This window comes from Rhinatrema bivittatum, chromosome 1 (genome assembly GCF_901001135.1).
Source record: "Rhinatrema bivittatum chromosome 1, aRhiBiv1.1, whole genome shotgun sequence".
NCBI classification, from domain to species: domain Eukaryota; kingdom Metazoa; phylum Chordata; class Amphibia; order Gymnophiona; family Rhinatrematidae; genus Rhinatrema; species Rhinatrema bivittatum.
This window is the reverse complement of record NC_042615.1, coordinates 30540449-30558437: the sequence shown is the minus strand read 5'-3', so window position 1 is coordinate 30558437 and position 17989 is coordinate 30540449. Positions and strand designations below refer to the sequence as shown.

At 41.7% G+C, this 17989-nt stretch overlaps 1 long non-coding RNA gene across 1 annotated transcript in view; it reads right to left on the bottom strand.

The window, feature by feature from the left end:
- Positions 1-11682: 11682 nt before the first annotated feature.
- The window catches only part of LOC115079840, a 59359-nt gene continuing 53052 nt past the window's right edge, over positions 11683-17989 (bottom strand). The window contains exon 3 of the long non-coding RNA XR_003853397.1: positions 11683-13319. This is a non-coding gene — a long non-coding RNA (uncharacterized LOC115079840). The remainder of the gene's footprint in view (positions 13320-17989) is intronic.

Genomic DNA, 17989 nt, shown 5'->3' with positions numbered 1-17989 from the left:
TCGACTCAGGAGGTCGTTTCGGACCCCCGCTGGACTTTTGGCAAGTCTTGTGGGGGTCAGGAGGCCCCCCCAAACTGGCCAAAAGTTCCTGGGGGTCCAGCGGGGGTCAAGGAGCGATTTCCTGCCGCGAATCGTTTTCCGTACGGAAAATAGCACCGGCAGGAGATCGACTGCAGGAGGTTGTTCAGCGGGGGTCAGGAACCCTCGCTGAACGACCTCCTTCAGTCGATCTCCTGCCGGCGCCATTTTCTGTACGGAAAACAATTTGCGGCAGGAAATCGCTCCTTGACCCCCGCTGGACCCCCAGGAACTTTTGGCCAGCTTGGGGGGGCCTCCTGACCCCCACAAGACTTGCCAAAAGTCCAGCGGGGATCCGGAACGACCTCCTGCATCGAATCGTTTTGGTCTATGGCCGCCGCCATTTTGCGGCGGCCATTTTGCAAAATGGCGCCGGCTGAAGACTACACGGTTTAGTGTGCCAGTTTTCATGCTCTCCCCCTTCCCCCGATTTAGCTACGGACCACCGCTACAGAGGTAATTTAAGCTGTGGACCGCCGCTACGGACCCCCAGGTAATTTAAGGCATTTGGGGGGGATTTAATTTAAAGGGTCGGGGTGGGTTTTAGGGGGTTTTAGTTGCCGTGTTTTAGTGTGCCGCTGGACCCCCAGGTAATTTAAGGCATTTGGGGGGGTTCGGGAGGGTGGGGGATTTAATTTAAAGGTCGGGGGTGGGTTTTAGGGGGTTTTAGTGTGCCGGCTCACGATTTTAACGATTTTCACGATACTTTACACACCCAAACGGCAACAATACGATTCCCTCCCCCTCCCAGCCGAAATCGATCATTAAGACGATCGAGGACACGATTCACATCTCTACTGGCTACCCATAGCACAAAGAATAAAATACAAAGCACTATGCACCATATATAAACTAATACATGATGAAAAATCGGATTGGCTAAACACTGCACTACGGGTACACGTACCACTCAGGAACCTTTGTTCAGCAAACAAAGCTCTCAACCATTCCCTCAGTCAAGACAGCGAGACTAACCCAGGTAAGAGAAAGGGCATTGTCTTTAGCAGGACCCACACTCTGGAACACAATGCCTTTGGAGATCAGATTACAGAGAGACCCCAAAACATTCAAGAGAAGTCTAAAGACATGGCTTTTTAACCAAGCCTTTTATAAAGAGACCGGAGAATAGAAAATACACTGGAATAAACAGAAGAGCACTGGCACTCAGCACTATTCGCATAAATGTGCATTACAATATTTTAACAAATTGAGTACAAAATGAATGTAATAAAATAACACAGTAAATTATTTTTTTTTTTACCTGTACCTTCTAGGTACACCTGGCCAGAACCTACATCACTAAACATTTGTATGTATTTTTATGATTTAACGTAACCGAAAATTAATGGCACCTGTTAGAATGTACTATAGTACGCTTACTCCAAACTTACTTATGTGCCTACATATAAACCATTGCGATGGTATATAACTTAGCGATGGTATAGAAAAGACTTTAAATAAATAAATAAATAAATAAATAAATAAATAAATATTTCTGCATCCCCTGATTGATGCGCATGTTGGGCTTTTAAATTTCACCATTATGCGTGTCAGCACTCACATGATTAAAAATTCTTAGCATATCCTCGCTTGCGTGCTGATGCTCATATATATGTGCGCACACACCCTAGTTTGATAATCAACCTCACAGTGTGATTTGACTTTCACAATTTAAATAGCTGGTTTTAAAGCATGAAGTTTTAAGGTGAATTTTAAAAGCCTGGCATGCACATGAAATAGGGGATGCATGAAGAAGTCTGACAGTATTTTAAAAAGCATCCAGATATGAGCGTAAAACCCACTGCACACACATTTTTAAAATTTTCCAAAAATGGACAGGGATTGGGCATGGTCTGGATTGGGCATGGGCATTTTAGGGCCTGGCCAAGAGTTGTGCATGAAAATACTTACACATACTGGTACATGCTGAGGTCCTCCGCCACGTAACTTTACTTCTGCTATGGATGATGTGTAAGTTATTGAATAAAAGGATTTAGCATTTCTGAGGGGTTTAAATGGTCTGCGGTAACTGGGGAAGGAGGGGTAAGCTATCAAATCAGAGGACTTTGGAAGACCTCTCTGTTAACTGGGTGAACTGGTAGACAAACTGGAAAACTGACATTGGCATGGGTGAGCGCCACTTTTAAAATCCCTCGTCTTACATGGTAGAAGTGGTATTTGCTCGTCCATGCATGCACTCACTTAAAATTTGGCGCACATGTGTGAGCAGCCAGGCTATTTTTAAAAAATGTGTGCAAGTACATGTGCAAGTTATAAAATTCCCACATCCCTGGGTGCCGGTCGACGCAAAAAGTTACCGTCCCTGTGTATACAGCTTGCAAAATTCTTGTGTGCGTACTTCCAAATCCTGCCCTGGAATGCTATTGAAATGCCCTCTTCTGTACTGGAACATAAGTTTGCAAGAAATGGTAAATTAGTGCATATTTTTGACCTTCTGAAAATTAGTTTACCACGCACAAAAGCTACTTCTACATACAGGTGCCAATTTTACATGCACAAACCCTGCGCCACTTTTGAAATTTCATCCCATATTGTATATAACTAATATTGTTGATTCTTTCCTGTCATTTTAAAATCATAGCACATCCCTAAAATATATTGGCTAGATATAATTAAAATGTATTTGAAAGATAAATCCCTTCCCCCTCCCCCAACAAAATACAAATGTTATCGAGCTTAAACTTTAATTTAGCACTGAATGAAAAGAATGTTGTCTTTATTTTTATATGCACTATATGATGTTTTTTCAGCTAGTATGTGCCTGGGAATCATCCTTAGTTTGTCTCATTATCCATCATCTCCTGTAAGGTGTATGGATCAGAGTGATTCTTTGCATGGGTCCCTAATGAAGTGTAAATATATCAGATGTGAGTATTTATGTGCAGGAGATGTTGCTAAGTTTTACAGAGGATGTGATTAAAAAAAAAGAAACAGCGACCCTAAAGGGCCGTAGCTCTAATCCCTTCAGCAGATTTTTTATTTACAGCTTTGCAGGGCTCAGGATACACATTGGCAGTCACTCAATATCAACACTCTTTGTATTCTGCTGTATTAGTTTACCATATGTGTATTTAGACAATATGTTTACTTGGCTACTTTTCTCTCCTGACTCCCAAGTGGAGGAGTAACCCAGAGGTTAGATCAGTGGGTTACAAAAACCAGGCTTTGAATCCTGCTGATGCTCCTTGTGACCTTAGGTAAGTAACTTCCCCCCCTCCAATTCTTCAGGTACAAATTTAGATGATAAACCTGCTGGGGATTGGAAAACACCGATTGCAGCTGAATTTAATAAGAACATAAGAACATAAGAAAATGCCATACTGGGTCAGACCAAGGGTCCATCAAGCCCAGCATCCTGTTTCCAACAGTGGCCAATCCAGGCCATAAGAACCTGGCAAGTACCCAAAAACTAAGTCTATTCCATGTAACCATTGCTAATGGCAGTGGCTGTTCTCTAAGTGAACTTAATAGCAGGTAATGGACTTCTCCTCCAAGAACTTATCCAATGCTTTTTTAAACACAGCTATACTAACTGCACGAACCACATTCTCTGGCAACAAATTCCAGAGTTTAATTGTGCGTTGAGTAAAAAAGAACTTTCTCCGATTAGTTTTAAATGTGCCCCATGCTAACTTCATGGAGTGTCCCCTAGTCCTTCTACTATCCGAAAGAGTAAATAACCGATTCACATCTACCCGTTCTAGACCTCTCATGATTTTAAACACCTCTATCATATCCCCCCTCAGTTGTCTCTTCTCCAAGCTGAAAAGTCCTAACCTCTTTAGTCTTTCCTCATAGGGGAGCTGTTCCATTCCCCTTATCATTTTGGTAGCCCTTCTCTGTACCTTCTCCATCGCAATTAAATCTTTTTTGAGATGCGGCGACCAGAATTGTACACAGTATTCAAGGTGCGGTCTCACCATGGAGCGATACAGAGGCATTATGACATTTTCCGTTTTATTCATCATTACTTTTCTAATAATTCCCAACTTTCTGTTTGCTTTTTTGACTGCCACAGCACACTGAACCGACAATTTCAATGTGTTATCCACTATGACACCTAGATCTCTTTCTTGGGTTGTAGCACCTAATATGGAACCCAACATCGTGTAATTATAGCATGGGTTATTTTTCCCTATATGCATCACCTTGCACTTATCCACATTAAATTTCATCTGCCATTTGGATGCCCAATTTTCCAGTCTCACAAGGTCTTCCTGCAATTTATCACAATCTGCTTGTGATTTAACTACTCTGCACAATTTTGTGTCATCTGCAAATTTGATTATCTCACTCGTCGTATTTCTTTCTAGATCATTTATAAATATATTGAACAGTAAGGGTCCCAATACAGATCCCTGAGGCACTCCACTGTCCACTCCCTTCCACTGAGAAAATTGCCCATTTAATCCTACTCTCTGTTTCCTGTCTTTTAGCCAGTTTGCAATCCACGAAAGGACATCGCCACCTATCCCATGACTTTTTACTTTTCCTAGAAGCCTCTCATGAGGAAATTTGTCAAACGCTTTCTGAAAATCCAAGTATACTATATCTACCGGTTCACCTTTATCCACATGTTTATTAACTCCTTCAAAAAAGTGAAGCAGATTTGTGAGGCAAGACTTGCCCTGGGTAAAGCCATGCTGACTATATTCCATTAAACCATGTCTTTCTATATGTTCTGTGATTTTGATGTTTAGAACACTTTCCACTATTTTTCCTGGCACTGAAGTCAGGCTAACCAGTCTGTAGTTTCCCGGATCGCCCCTGGAGCCCTTTTTAAATATTGGGGTTACATTTGCTATCCTCCAGTCTTCAGGTACAATGGATGATTTTAATGATAGGTTACAAATTTTTACTAATAGGTCTGAAATTTCATTTTTTAGTTCCTTCAGAACTCTGGGGTGTATACCATCCGGTCCAGGTGATTTACTACTCTCAGTTTGTCAATCAGGCCTACCACATCCTCCAGGTTCACCGTGACCTGATTCAGTCCATCTGAATCATCACCCATGAAAACCTTCTCCATTACGGGTACCTCCCCAACATCCTCCTCAGTAAACACCGAAGCAAATAAATCACCCAATCCTTCCGCGATGGCCCCATCTTCTCTAAGCGCCCCTCTAACCCCTCGATCATCTAACGGTCCAACTGACTCCCTTACAGGCTCTCCGCCTCGGATACATTTAAAAAAGTTTTTACTGTGAGTTTTTGCCTCTACAGCCAACTTCTTTTCAAATTCTCTCTTAGCCTGTCTTATCAATGTCTTACATTTAACTTGCCAATGTTTATGCTTTATCCTATTTTCTTCTGTTGGATCCTTCTTCCAATTTTTGAATGAAGATCTTTTGGCTAAAATAGCTTCTTTCACCTCCCCTTTTAACCATGCCGGTAATCGTTTTGCCTTCTTTCCACCTTTCTTAATGTGTGGAATACATCTGGACTGTGCTTCTAGAATGGTATTTTTTAACAATGACCACGCCTCTTGGACATTTTTTACTTTTGTAGCTGCTCCTTTCAGTTTTTTTCTAACAATTTTTCTCATTTTATCAAAGTTTCCCTTTTGAAAGTTTAGCACGAGAGCCTTGGATTTGCACACTGTTCCTTTTCCAGTCATTAAATCAAATTTGATCATATTATGATCACTATTGCCAAGCGGCCCCACCACCGTTACCTCTCTCACCAAGTCCTGTGCTCCACTGAGAATTAGATCTAAAATTGCTCCCTCTCTCGTCGGTTCCTGAACCAATTGCTCCATAAAGCTATCATTTATTCCATCCAGGAACGTTATCTCTCTAGCGTGACCCGATGATAAATTTACCCAGTCTATATTGAGGTAATTGAAGTCTCCCCATTATTACTGCACTACCAATTTGGTTAGCTTCCCTAATTTCTCTTAGCATTTCACTGTCCATCTCACCATCTTGACCAGGTGGACGGTAGTATACCCCTATCACTGTAGTCTTCCCTGATACACAAGGGATTTCTACCCATAAAGATTCAATTTTGTATTTAGTCTCATGCAGGATGTTTATCCTGTTGGACTCTATGCCATCCCGGACATAAAGCGCCACACCTCCTCCCGACTGCTCCTCTCTGTCATTGCGATATAATTTGTACCCCGGTATAGCACTTTCCCATTGGTTATCCTCTTTCCACCATGTCTCTGAGATGCCAATTAAGTCTATGTCATCATTTACTGCTATACATTCTAATTCTCCCATCTTACTTCTTAGACTTCTGGCATTAGCATACAAACATTTCAAAGTTTGTTTTTTGATTGTATTTTTATTCTGCTTTTTAATTGATAGGGATAAGTTAGAATTTTTTAGCTCAGGTGAGTTTTTAGTTACAGGCACTTGGACTACTTTTCTAATTATTGGAACCTCACTGTCGGGATGCCCTAATTCTAATGCATCATTAGTATCCTTTAAAGATACGTCTCTCCGAACCATGCGCTGCTGAGCGACTGTCGGCTTTCCCCTTTGTCCTAGTTTAAAAGCTGCTCTATCTCCTTTTTAAAGGTTAGCGCCAGCAGTCTGGTTCCACCCTGGTTAAGGTGGAGCCCATCCCTTCAGAAGAGACTCCCCCTTCCCCAAAAGGTTCCCCAGTTCCTAACAAAACTGAATCCCTCTTCCTTGCACCATCGTCTCATCCACGCATTGAGACTCCGGAGCTCTGCCTGCCTCTGGTGACCTGCGCGTGGAACAGGGAGCATTTCAGAGAATGCTACCCTGGAGGTTCTGGATTTAAGCTTTCTACCTAAGAGCCTAAATTTGGCTTCCAGAACCTGCCTCCCACATTTTCCTATGTCGTTGGTGCCCACGTGTTTGAAGGGTCCGAAAAAGTGGAATCTGAATCACATAAAAATGAGTTCTGTATCTGCTTGAGCTGGGCACAATGTCTTAGGGGGTTTATTTTTATACTTTATTTTTCTTTTGGTCCTGACTGATCCTGCACATGTGAACCTCCATCCTAGTTACAGTATGACCTAACATTGCCCACAGTCATAGATGCTGGGGAGAGGAGCAAGGAAAGAGTGCAGGAAAGAGAAGAGTAGGAGGGAAGCCATGAAGCAGGAGACGAGAGAGGCCCCACAAGCTCTCATTCTCATTTGTCAGGGTTATTGTTTTTCACATTTATGCCTTGCCCTCAAACCCCATAAGGAAGATTTGGCTGTCACACCCAGATTTCCTATATGACATGATGTAGGAAAGCAACTGGGCTATCAGTTTGGTAAAATAGTAAATAATTAAGAACTTATTTGACCAAGCGCACAGCTAAATATTTTTTTTTTCTGTGAAAATTTACAGAGACAGAAGGTTCTGAGAGACGGGAGGAGCAGCTGATAAAGTCCCATTCCAAAGAAGTATGGACAGGGCAGAAACAGATAACCAAAAACCCGTTAATCTAATCTGAGTGGTGGGCAAATCAATGAATATACTGCTAAAGCCAATGATAGTGAACTATACAAAAAAAAAGCAGTAAAGAAGATATATATATATAAATTACTGCATTTTGAATACATAATAAATTAATCAATATAATACACACAGGCAAAATAAAAACAGAGTTTATGCAATATCATATTATAATACAAAACCTGACATGGCCATGTCTCGGCAATACAGGTGAAAATTTTACAACTAATTTCAAAATAGAATCCTTTATTGTCTTATGCTTTTTTGAAAATTACTATCAGAATATGTTTTATGTGTCTTTCTAATCTGACATTGCTGTCTACATGCTCTTCTTATGCAATGAGTTATGAGTTCTAATATTATGCTTGGTTGATAAATTACCAGACATATATATAAGCAACTACAATGTCCAACACATTGGTCACTCAAAATGAATTGTTAAAGGTGGATTTTAAAAGCCTGCAGTGCACCGAAATCAGGAGACATATGCACAAGTCGGGCTTGCATGTGTCCACCGAATTTTAAAAGAAGCCCAGATGCACATATATCCCCGTTGCATGCACATTTCAAAAGTTAAAAAAAAAAAGGTGTGGTGCGGGCATGGACTGGGTGGGGCATCAATATTTCAGGGCATAGTCAAGAGAAGTGCGGGTAAATACATGCCTGGGTGTGTGCCCAGATCCCCTGCCTCATAAGTTTACTTCTGCTGTGGACAAGGTGCAAGTTGAAAAATAAAAAGAAAGCAGTTTCTGATGGGTTGAAAAGGTCTGGGGTAACTGGTGGTGGGGGGGGGGGGGGTGGCGGGAGTGCAGACTATCAAACTAGGGGAGGTTTGGAGGACCTAGCTATTAAATAGGGAAACTGGTAGATGAACTGGTGAAACTGGGAATGGCATGAGTTACATTTAGCGGCTCATTGGAAGGGCTCTGCGAGCTACCTCACTCACCCCCTAGGTGGTGGGACACATCCGGCTGTCTGAGCGCCGCCCAGCCTCTCTTCCCGCCACAGTCCCTTAGGCACGTGCGCACACATCTGCATACATTACACAATCCCTGTGGTGGGAAATGCTGAGTGGTGCCCTCCTATGACATCAAGCTGAACTGTCTATTTAAGCAAGTGCCTCGCAGTACTAGCTTGCCTCAGCAACAGATTTCCTCCCTTAGCAGTGTGTGTTGCCTTTGAGTTCCTGGTTCCTGTGTCCTGCATTCCTGATTCTTCATCCAACGTTGCCTCATCCAGCCTTGCCTTGTCCAAGCTTCCTGGTCCAGCATTGCCTTGTATTGCCCATCTCATCCAGTATTTTCCATGTGTCCTCATCCACACTTGGCCTGACTCCCGGATCTGACCTCTTGTCTGGACCTGACCACGATTGCCTGATGCCTGGACTTGACATCTTGCCTGGACCTGACTACCCTTGTCTGCCTCCTGCCCAACCTTGGACTCTTGTTCTAGCCACCATCCTATGGACAGCCTAAGACCTGCTGGCTGCCAGAACCCAAGGACTCAAACTGTATGGGAGGTAGCTGGTAGAGGTGAAGCTCCAGTCTGTCTTGCTGCAGATCATGTTCACCAGCTGCTGGTGTTTGCCTACGAGGCTGTGTCAACTATGTCACAGCAGGGTACACACCCACACCACCCTTCACAGCATGGACACATGTCCTTTTTAAAGTTTTCCAATCTTGACTATAGAGATTGAAAAATCATCAAAAGTATTTACATTAAATATATGAAAATAATAAAAGGGCTGAAAATGTTTATTACTAGTGATGGCAGTTATAAGATTTGCATTTTTATTTATTTATTTAACACTTTTTTTATACCGGCATTCGTAGGACACATCATGTCGGTTTACAAGTAACTGAGAAAGGAAATTACAATGAACAAGGGAAGGGCCAACTGGGTAATATGCGAAATACAAAGGAGGAGAGTCAACGAGCAGAATTACAACTTTTTGCATTCAAGTGAGGGTTAAATATGCAAAATAACTTATAAACAAAGTAAACGAGGCATGTACATTTGAGGAATTAGCATATGAGGGCTTATTTACAGTATGAGGAGGCAAGTGTACATATGTATAGTTAAATGCTAGTGAGGGGGAGTAAGGAGGGAGAGTGAAACATCAAGAAATGTGAAACATCAAGAAAATGAAAAAGAGATCTTGATGTGTGAGCTGTCTGAGGTTTTCCCTTTCTTAAATGACAGTAGACATTTTATGTCTGTATGAATTGATTGATGATTGGATGGTAAAATCATATTAATATTTTAATAAAAATAAAAATTAATAAAAAATAAAAACAAAAAATAACAAACATAAAATTGTTGAAGTACTAAGGAAAACTAGAGTGTAATCATTAAGAATATTTTAAGTGACCAGTGTATTGGACATTATTGTTGCATATATATATTATGCTTTCTACCATTATGAATTTATTTCTAAATAAAAATGAATTTAAAAAATATGTAATACAAATAAAATAAATCAAACGGTCTGAACAATTGGTATATCAATAAAACAAAGAATATATAAAACAATTATAAATAATGGGAACACCTTTCTTTACCAAAAAAAGGAAAAAAAAACCATAAGAACAAGTTTGTGAAGTACATATTTAAGCAGAAAAAGCATGTAGGCAAGAATGGAAATACAACTGATAAAGTGATAAAGGTAATTCAGAAGTTCCTAATTAGGGGCCAGTGATCTCTAAAACACAAAAGAACCATTTGCACAAAATTATAGAGAATAAAAATATACACTATAAATTAATAGAAATAAAACATTAAAAAATAAGTAAAAATAAGTAAAACATATAAACAATTTAATGGTAATATTAAGAATATGAATTATAAAAATATATAGTCACAGGTGTGCTTTGGTTCTTTCTTCAGTGATTGCATTTGAATTTCAGAAAGCAACAACACTATTCAAATGACAAGCCTAAAAATGTGTTTCCTGGAACAAAGCAAGCCTTGGTCTTTATATTCTGTCATGTTCTATTTTTATTTCTATAACTCTCAGGTACCAATGTTGCAAGAACCCCATCTTAATGAGATTGAACATGGAAGAAGAGTAGGTGGACCAATGTTGTTCTGTGACATCCAACATGGAAAAGGATGGGGTGGTTAAAATATTTAACATAGTAACATAGCAAATGATGGCAAATGAAAATCGAAAAGGTCCATTCAGTCTTTCCAGCAAGATTCTTCTCTTTTAGGGTAATATCAGCTTCTGCTCCATACATGCTACCCCCGAGTCACAATATAAACTTTACGGTGAATTTAAAAAGCTGGGCGTTCACCAAAATCGTAAGATATGTACACATGTAAGATATGCACGTGTCCACTCGATTTTAAAGCTGCCTCCATGCGCGTATATCATCCGATACAGGAATATCTCATTTTGAACAAAACAGTGGAATGGTGTGGGTGAGGCATAGGAATTCTTGGGCAGGGCCAAGAGATGTGAATGCAAGTGCCTATATGTCTTAGTGCACTCCCAGATCCAGTGCCGCAAACGTTTATTTCTGCTATGGAGGAGGTGTAAATAAAAAAAATAAAATATAAGCATCCCTGAAGGGGTTAAAGAGTCTGGGGTAACTGGGGGAGTGCAGGCTAAAGAACCAAGGAAGATTGGAGAACCTAGCTCTAGACTTGGACAAATTAGTGAAACTGCTCATAGCATAGAAGCACAACTGTTATAAAACTCCTCCACTTGCGTGGATCAAACCTGCCTTTATGTGGCTGTGTGCACCCACTTGTAAAAACTGGGTGCACACCTACATGCACCTAGGCTATTTTATAACATACACACATATGTGCATGGCATGTTATAAAATTGCTGTGTCTCTGGGTGTGTGCCAACACACATTTGTACATGTGTGCCAACACACCCATTTAAAAGTTACTATCTCTATGTGCAGTAGAAAGGTTACCCCAATTTTTCATTTCCATTCCCTAGTTAGCAGGGATCATCTATGTTTTCCCCATAGCCCTTTGAATTATTTTACTGTTCTTTCCCTCACTCTCTCCTACAGGAGGGCATTCCATGCATTTATTTTGCATAGATACAGCATGATACGTTTCATCTGACATTAACAACTTAGAAAACAAATACCTGGTGCAGGCGAAATTTAGTCAAAATGCTGCAGTATTTGACTCTGCATTCTTTCACCAATGAAGGTCTACCTAATATAATTAAAATGTGAATACCATATAATAGTGCAATTAAGTGAATAGTTTCACAAAGAATTTTCTTCAATGACTAACTTTTTACATGCACAAGCTGTGTTTTTAAAACAGTTTTATTGCAAACACTTTAAAAAGTATATATCAATTTTACCTGCACTGCTTGGGTTGGTGATCTATACATACCTATTAGCTAAGGATGATCTCAAGCCAACATGAAAGGGGCAAAATAGAGCAAACAGTGGTATAAAGACGTCAAGGACCCCAAAGAGAGGAAAGCAGTACAAAAAGAGGCATGAAAACCCCAAGGCATAGAATGAGGTGTATGACAGAAAGAAGAGTGACTTTAACATTCTAAGGCAGAGAGATAGGTTATGGCAGTAAGCATAGTGGCATGAATACCTAAAGGACACTAAGTTAGGCATAACACATCAGGAGGAATGGCATATAAACTGCTAGGTGCAGAGTACAGATTGAGGAAAGAGGAGTGGCATCAATACTGACACTGAGTGAGGAAAAAGAGAGCAAAGGAAATGGCATCAACACTCCAGACCTTGAGTGAGGCCTAAAACAGCAAGAGTTATTGCATCAAAACCCCAAAGCACAGAGTGCAGAGTAAGACATCAAAAGGACTGGCATCAATTTAGCAAGGCATTGAACCAAGAGAGAGGAAAGACAGGCAGAGCAGGTTGGAAAGTAACAGTAGCCTAATAACAGGTATTGAATCAGAAATGAGGCAATTCATCATAAGCAGACAAGGCAGGGTGGCAGCTGCAGCAACAGCAGCAAAGCTCAAGATCCCAAGGTATCCTGAGAGGAGTAGGGAAAAAGGTTTTCCTCTTGTTTATCTTTTTCTTTTTGGGGCCAAAACACCCCAGTATAACCCCAGTATAACTAGTTGCTTCTAGGCCTGGAAGCAACTGTGGAACAACAACACAACAAGGCTTGGAGCCAAGAGAGATGCAGGGCAGGAGGAGAAGGCTGGGCATCAGCCACAAAAATGCCAAACTAGATGCCTATAATCCCTTTCACCCATTGGTCAGGTCACACAGTACATCCAGCATATAAGGATCCAGCTGGATGAGGGGTATTAGCTAATTTTGCAGTTCTAACTACAACTATTTCATGAGCACCAACACTGCTGTTAGTCTCTGTTCCTCCCAGAAGCCCTATAACTGCTCCTCCTGGATATGATTATGACAGTAACCTCACTCAGGATGGCTGTTGTTGAATTCAGGTTGTTCATCACATCTTTGAAGGGGTTTAAGACTTGACTGCCTATGTCTTGTGTAACCGATCCCAATGAAACAGGGGATAATCCACACCAAGCTCAGTTTTCAAAAACAACTCATGAATGGGTGTATCTTACTACAATAAACTTTGTAACTGGTGCCTACATTCTGATTAAGTTGGCATACAAGCTGCTTCCCACCCTTTATGCTCTGGATAAAATGTCCCACTATTGTTTCACACATCTTTATCAGTTTCCGCAGGACAAAGCAGCTGCCTTCCTTGGTCCTCAGTGAGTTTCTTATTTTCAAGTGCGGCAATTGTGCAAAGCATTAGATCCCCTGGAAGCACCATCTCCCACTTCTCTGGATGTGTTCCTCCCTCTTTCTGTAACAACAACAACACAAATACAGAAATGGTCATTTGTTTCCAGCCTAGCACCAGCCCTCAATCAACTCCTTTATTGCCACTACAATATGGAATAAGGTATCACTAGGGCAATCATTTCCCTGATGATCTACATTATCACATTTGATGCTGCTTTCTTCTTGTCCTGGGACAGTGATGCAAAAGATTTTCATTCTTCTTTCTAGCGGACTGTTATGGGGGTGGGGACTGCTGACCTGCTGCCTCATTGAGGGGAAAGTCCTGAGGAGTTAACTTGGGAGGTGGACCCCCTTTGCAGTGGCTTTCCTGCTCCTCTGCTGCTTTGAGTGGAAGATGGGATCTCCAGACTAGTGAACTCAAAAAATATTTCTCTCCTCAGGCTTATAAATCCTTTCTATGTAAGCATACAAAAAACAAACCACAGTATTAGAGGAAACAATCTCTCACACTCTCTTCATTTAAATAATATCAAAATATTTATGGGAAATCGTATCAGAAAATAATGTGCTCTTACAGTCATCTGGCTCTTGCCCACAAAGGGATGCAACCAGTTTTGTGAATATGGCACTTATGATAACTTCATTTAGGGGTAGATTTTAAAAGGGTTACGCGCATAGGTTATGCGCGTAATCCCCCAAAACCTACCACAACCCCCCTGCGCGCGCAAACGCCGGGACGCGCATAAGCCCCGGGGCTTTCCTGGGGGGGGGGGGGGGGAGGCGTGTTGGGAGGCGTGTCGCGGCGGCGCGTCATTCGGGGGCGGAGACACAGGTGTGGTTCCGGCCCAGGGGCGTTTCGGGGGCATGGCCAAGGCCTCCGAAACAGCTCCTGGGCCAGGGAATTGCGCGCCAGCCAGCCGGCCTGCGCGCGTGAGTTAGGCAAGCGTAACTTTTAAAACAAAGGTGGGGGGGTAGATAGGGCTGGAGGGGTGGGGTTAAGTAGGGGAAGGGAGGGGAAGGTGTGGGGGGGTGGAAGGAAAGTTCCCTCCGAGGCCGCTCCGATTTCGCATATCTATTAAAATCTGTGTATCTTTTTTACTCAACGCATAATTAAACTCTGGAACTTTTTGCCAGAGGATGTGGTTAATGCAGTTAGTATAACTGTGTTTAAAAAAGGATTGGATACGTTCTTGGAGGAGAAGTCCATTACCTGCTATTAATTAAGTTGACTTAGAAAATAGCCACTGCTATTACTAACAACGGTAATATGGAATAGACTTAGTTTTTGGGTACTTGCCAGGTTCTTATGGCCTGGATTGGCCACTGTTGGAAACAGGATGCTGGGCTTGATGGACCTTTGGTCTGACCCAGTATGGCATGTTCTTAAGTACTTTTGTTCGCGCACCAGGCGCAAACAAAAGTATGCCGGATTTTAATAGATACACGGATTTTAATAGATACGCGAAATCGGAGAGGCCTCAGAGGGTTAATATTTAAATAGAACCCCAGCTCCCTCTATCCATTGCTTATATTATGCCTCCAAATCAATACCCATTTTCTAATATGTTAACTTATTCTCAGTTGGATTTCCTGCTTTTCTGTATATTATATTTACTCTTGTTACATTCCTATAGTCCACTGCCAGTCCCTGTTTGATGTAATTTTTCTACCTGCATTTTGATGTAAACCGATATGATGTATCTACTAATATCGGTATAGAAAAGCCATTAGAGATCCAAGATGGTGTTCGGGTAAGATGTGTGTGAGCGTCTCTCCTACCTTCGTAATTGAATTCTTGATCATGCCGCATTCGGCCCGAAAAAGGAGGGCAAGGGAGAGTCAAGCATCGGAGCCTCCCCAGACCCAGCCTGTAGTGGGCCCGATGGACGCTCACATCTGCCGGGAAAGAGCTGCTCCGGTTGTGGGTTCGCTGACCGAAGTTCGGGGGGAAAAGGTGCCTGAACTCGGTCCTGAACTTTGTACATCATTGTCCCCGGAGGAAAGGTCACCACCCAAAAATCCCACGATGAGACACGACCAGCAGCACCGAGGGGAAACGGAGGCACCAGGAATGGGTGCATCGTGGAACCCTTCTCCAGAGCTGGTGTTTGCAGGGGGAAGTGACTCACCTCAAAGCCACTCTGAAAGGGAGTCGGGATTAGACACAATGAGAGAGGAACAGCTCCAACAGAAAGGAGGACTTGTACAGAAATTTGAATCATTTCAAGAACTGGTAAGGCCTCAAGCTTTCTCATTGGAAACTATCTGGGAGGCTATTCAAACATTAAACACTAATATTACAACTAAAGTAACTAATCTTACTGGAACTGTAACGATTTTAGAGAATCAAGTTGATAAAGTGGAATTGGGGCTTGTGGAGAGCAAACAGCTTTTGCAAGCCTCTGAGGTGAAAATCCAGAGTGGTATCAATCTTCAACAGGAATTAATGAAAGAAAATCAAAGTCTCCAACTTAGGGCCTTATTTTCCAATATCGCATTGGTAACGCATTAGGGGGCGTTACCAATGCAAATGAGGCTTCTTTCGGTTTTATCGCGGTGCATGATATTTGCCAGTTTCATGTATCGCGGTGCACTTTTTGGAGATAGTCCCAGACAGGGGAGGGAGGGAGAGAGAGAGAGAGAGAGAGAGAGAGAGAGAGAGAGAGAGAGAGAGAGAGAGAGAGAGAGAGAGAGAGAGAGAGAGACGAGAGAGAGAGAGAGAGAGGAGAGCACCTTACTATAGTGCCTATGCCCTACATAGGTATTTGAATCCCTATGGGAGGGCTACCTACTAACTCGGGGTGGGGATTAGGTATGAGTGTCGGGGGTTGGGGGCCACTTTTGCATTCCACATGAGACCCTACTGACAGAACAGTGGTCTCTAGTGCAGATTGCTGGCCGTCGGAGTGAGGACGCTCACACCAAGAAGTGGTTTGGGCAACGTTCTCTCCACCTAGCTTGATGGACCACTCTACCTGGGCAACAACATGCTAGGTGGAGAAAATGTTGGCCAAATCTCCGCTTGGAGTGAGCGTCCTCACTCCGACGGCCAGCAAATCTGCACTAGAGACCACTGTTCTGTCAGTAGGTCTCATGTGGAATGCAAAAGTGGCCCCCAACCCCCGACACTCATACCTAATCCCCACCCCGAGTTAGTAGGTAGCCCTCCCATAGGGATTCAAATACCTATGTAGGGCATAGGCACTATAGTAAGTTTCTCTCCTCTCTCTCTCTCTCTCTCTCTCTCTCTCTCTCTCTCTCTCTCTCTCTCTCTCTCTCTCTCTCTCTCTCTCTCTCTCTCTCTCTCGTCTGGGACTATCTCCAAAAGTGCACCGCGATACATGAAACTGGCAAATATCATGCACCGCGATAAAACCCTGAAAGAATCATCGTGCAGTGGGAAAACATCGCGTGCGGCGCTAATGTTTTCGCGAATGGTGAAAACATCGCCGCACACGATGTTTCCCCACTGCACGAAAGAAGCCTCATTTGCATTGGTAACGCCCCCTAATGCGTTACCAATGCGATATTGGAAAATAAGGCCCTAAGTTGGAGAATTTAGAAAATCAGTTTCGTGCAAAAAATTTGAGATGTATAAATTTTCCTAAGATATCATATGTTGCCCCGAAGGATATGTGGAGGAGATACATGATTGCAGTTTTAAAGATTACTGAAGAAACGCTACCCCATAATTGTGAAAGCTTACTACATACCACCAAAGAAAAAAGGTCACATAGATAATAATTTTCAAGTATTGACACCAAGGGAGGCCCCTAAAATGGACTTATCAGCTATATTAGAACAATCTGATGAAGAAACGGCTGAAACTTCGACAGTGGTAATAACTTTCCTATTAGATACAGATAAGGAATGGATTTTTAAGCGGTATTTTCAACATCATAGTGAGCTTTTTTAAAGCATAAAGTGCAAATATTTCCTGATTTATTGAAAAACACACAGAAAAGGAGACAACAATTTTTAATGTTAAGACCACAAGTATTTGAGATAGGTTCACTATTCATGTTAAAATATCCGTGTAAATGCCTTGTTAAACATCAGGGAGTATCCTTCCTTTTCTATCAACCATCTCAATTAATTGCTTTTTTATCTAATAAAAAGAAAATTGTATTAAGTTCTTCTGTTAATGTGAGCCCAGTAACACCATAACTATGTCTAGGTACCTTTAAGAATAGAATGTATTTTCCCAGCTATTACCAATAATACGGTAATTTTTTTCCTTTGGGATTGAGAAAGTCTTGGATCATATTGTGGGCTTGGGCAAAGCTATATATGTATATTTTGATTATATTCCATTTCTGGATATGTGTGGAAATTATTTGTGAGTTTGGGTTTCCAAGCTCAAATATTTTGTTTTAGGTATGGAATTGTTAAATTGTGATATTTTGCTTTTTCAATTCAAGGGGGTCATTTTTCAACATGTGATAAGGTGTTTTTGCATGCATAAAGCCCTGTTAATGCATGTGAAAATACCATATTGTATGGTGCGATGCAAATTCTGAAAATAGGAGGAGTTAGGGGTAGATTAGCTGTAATGCTGATTTTAACTACACCTCTTTCAAATGCATTAGCTGCTGTGAGGTAAGGTTTCATTGCCATTTATGATGTCTGAATTGACAGCTTGAGAGAGAGAGAGAGAGAGAGAGAGAGAGAGAGAGAGAGATAGGGATGTGCAGAGCAAAATTATATGTTCATATTTTTTATGTCCGAAAG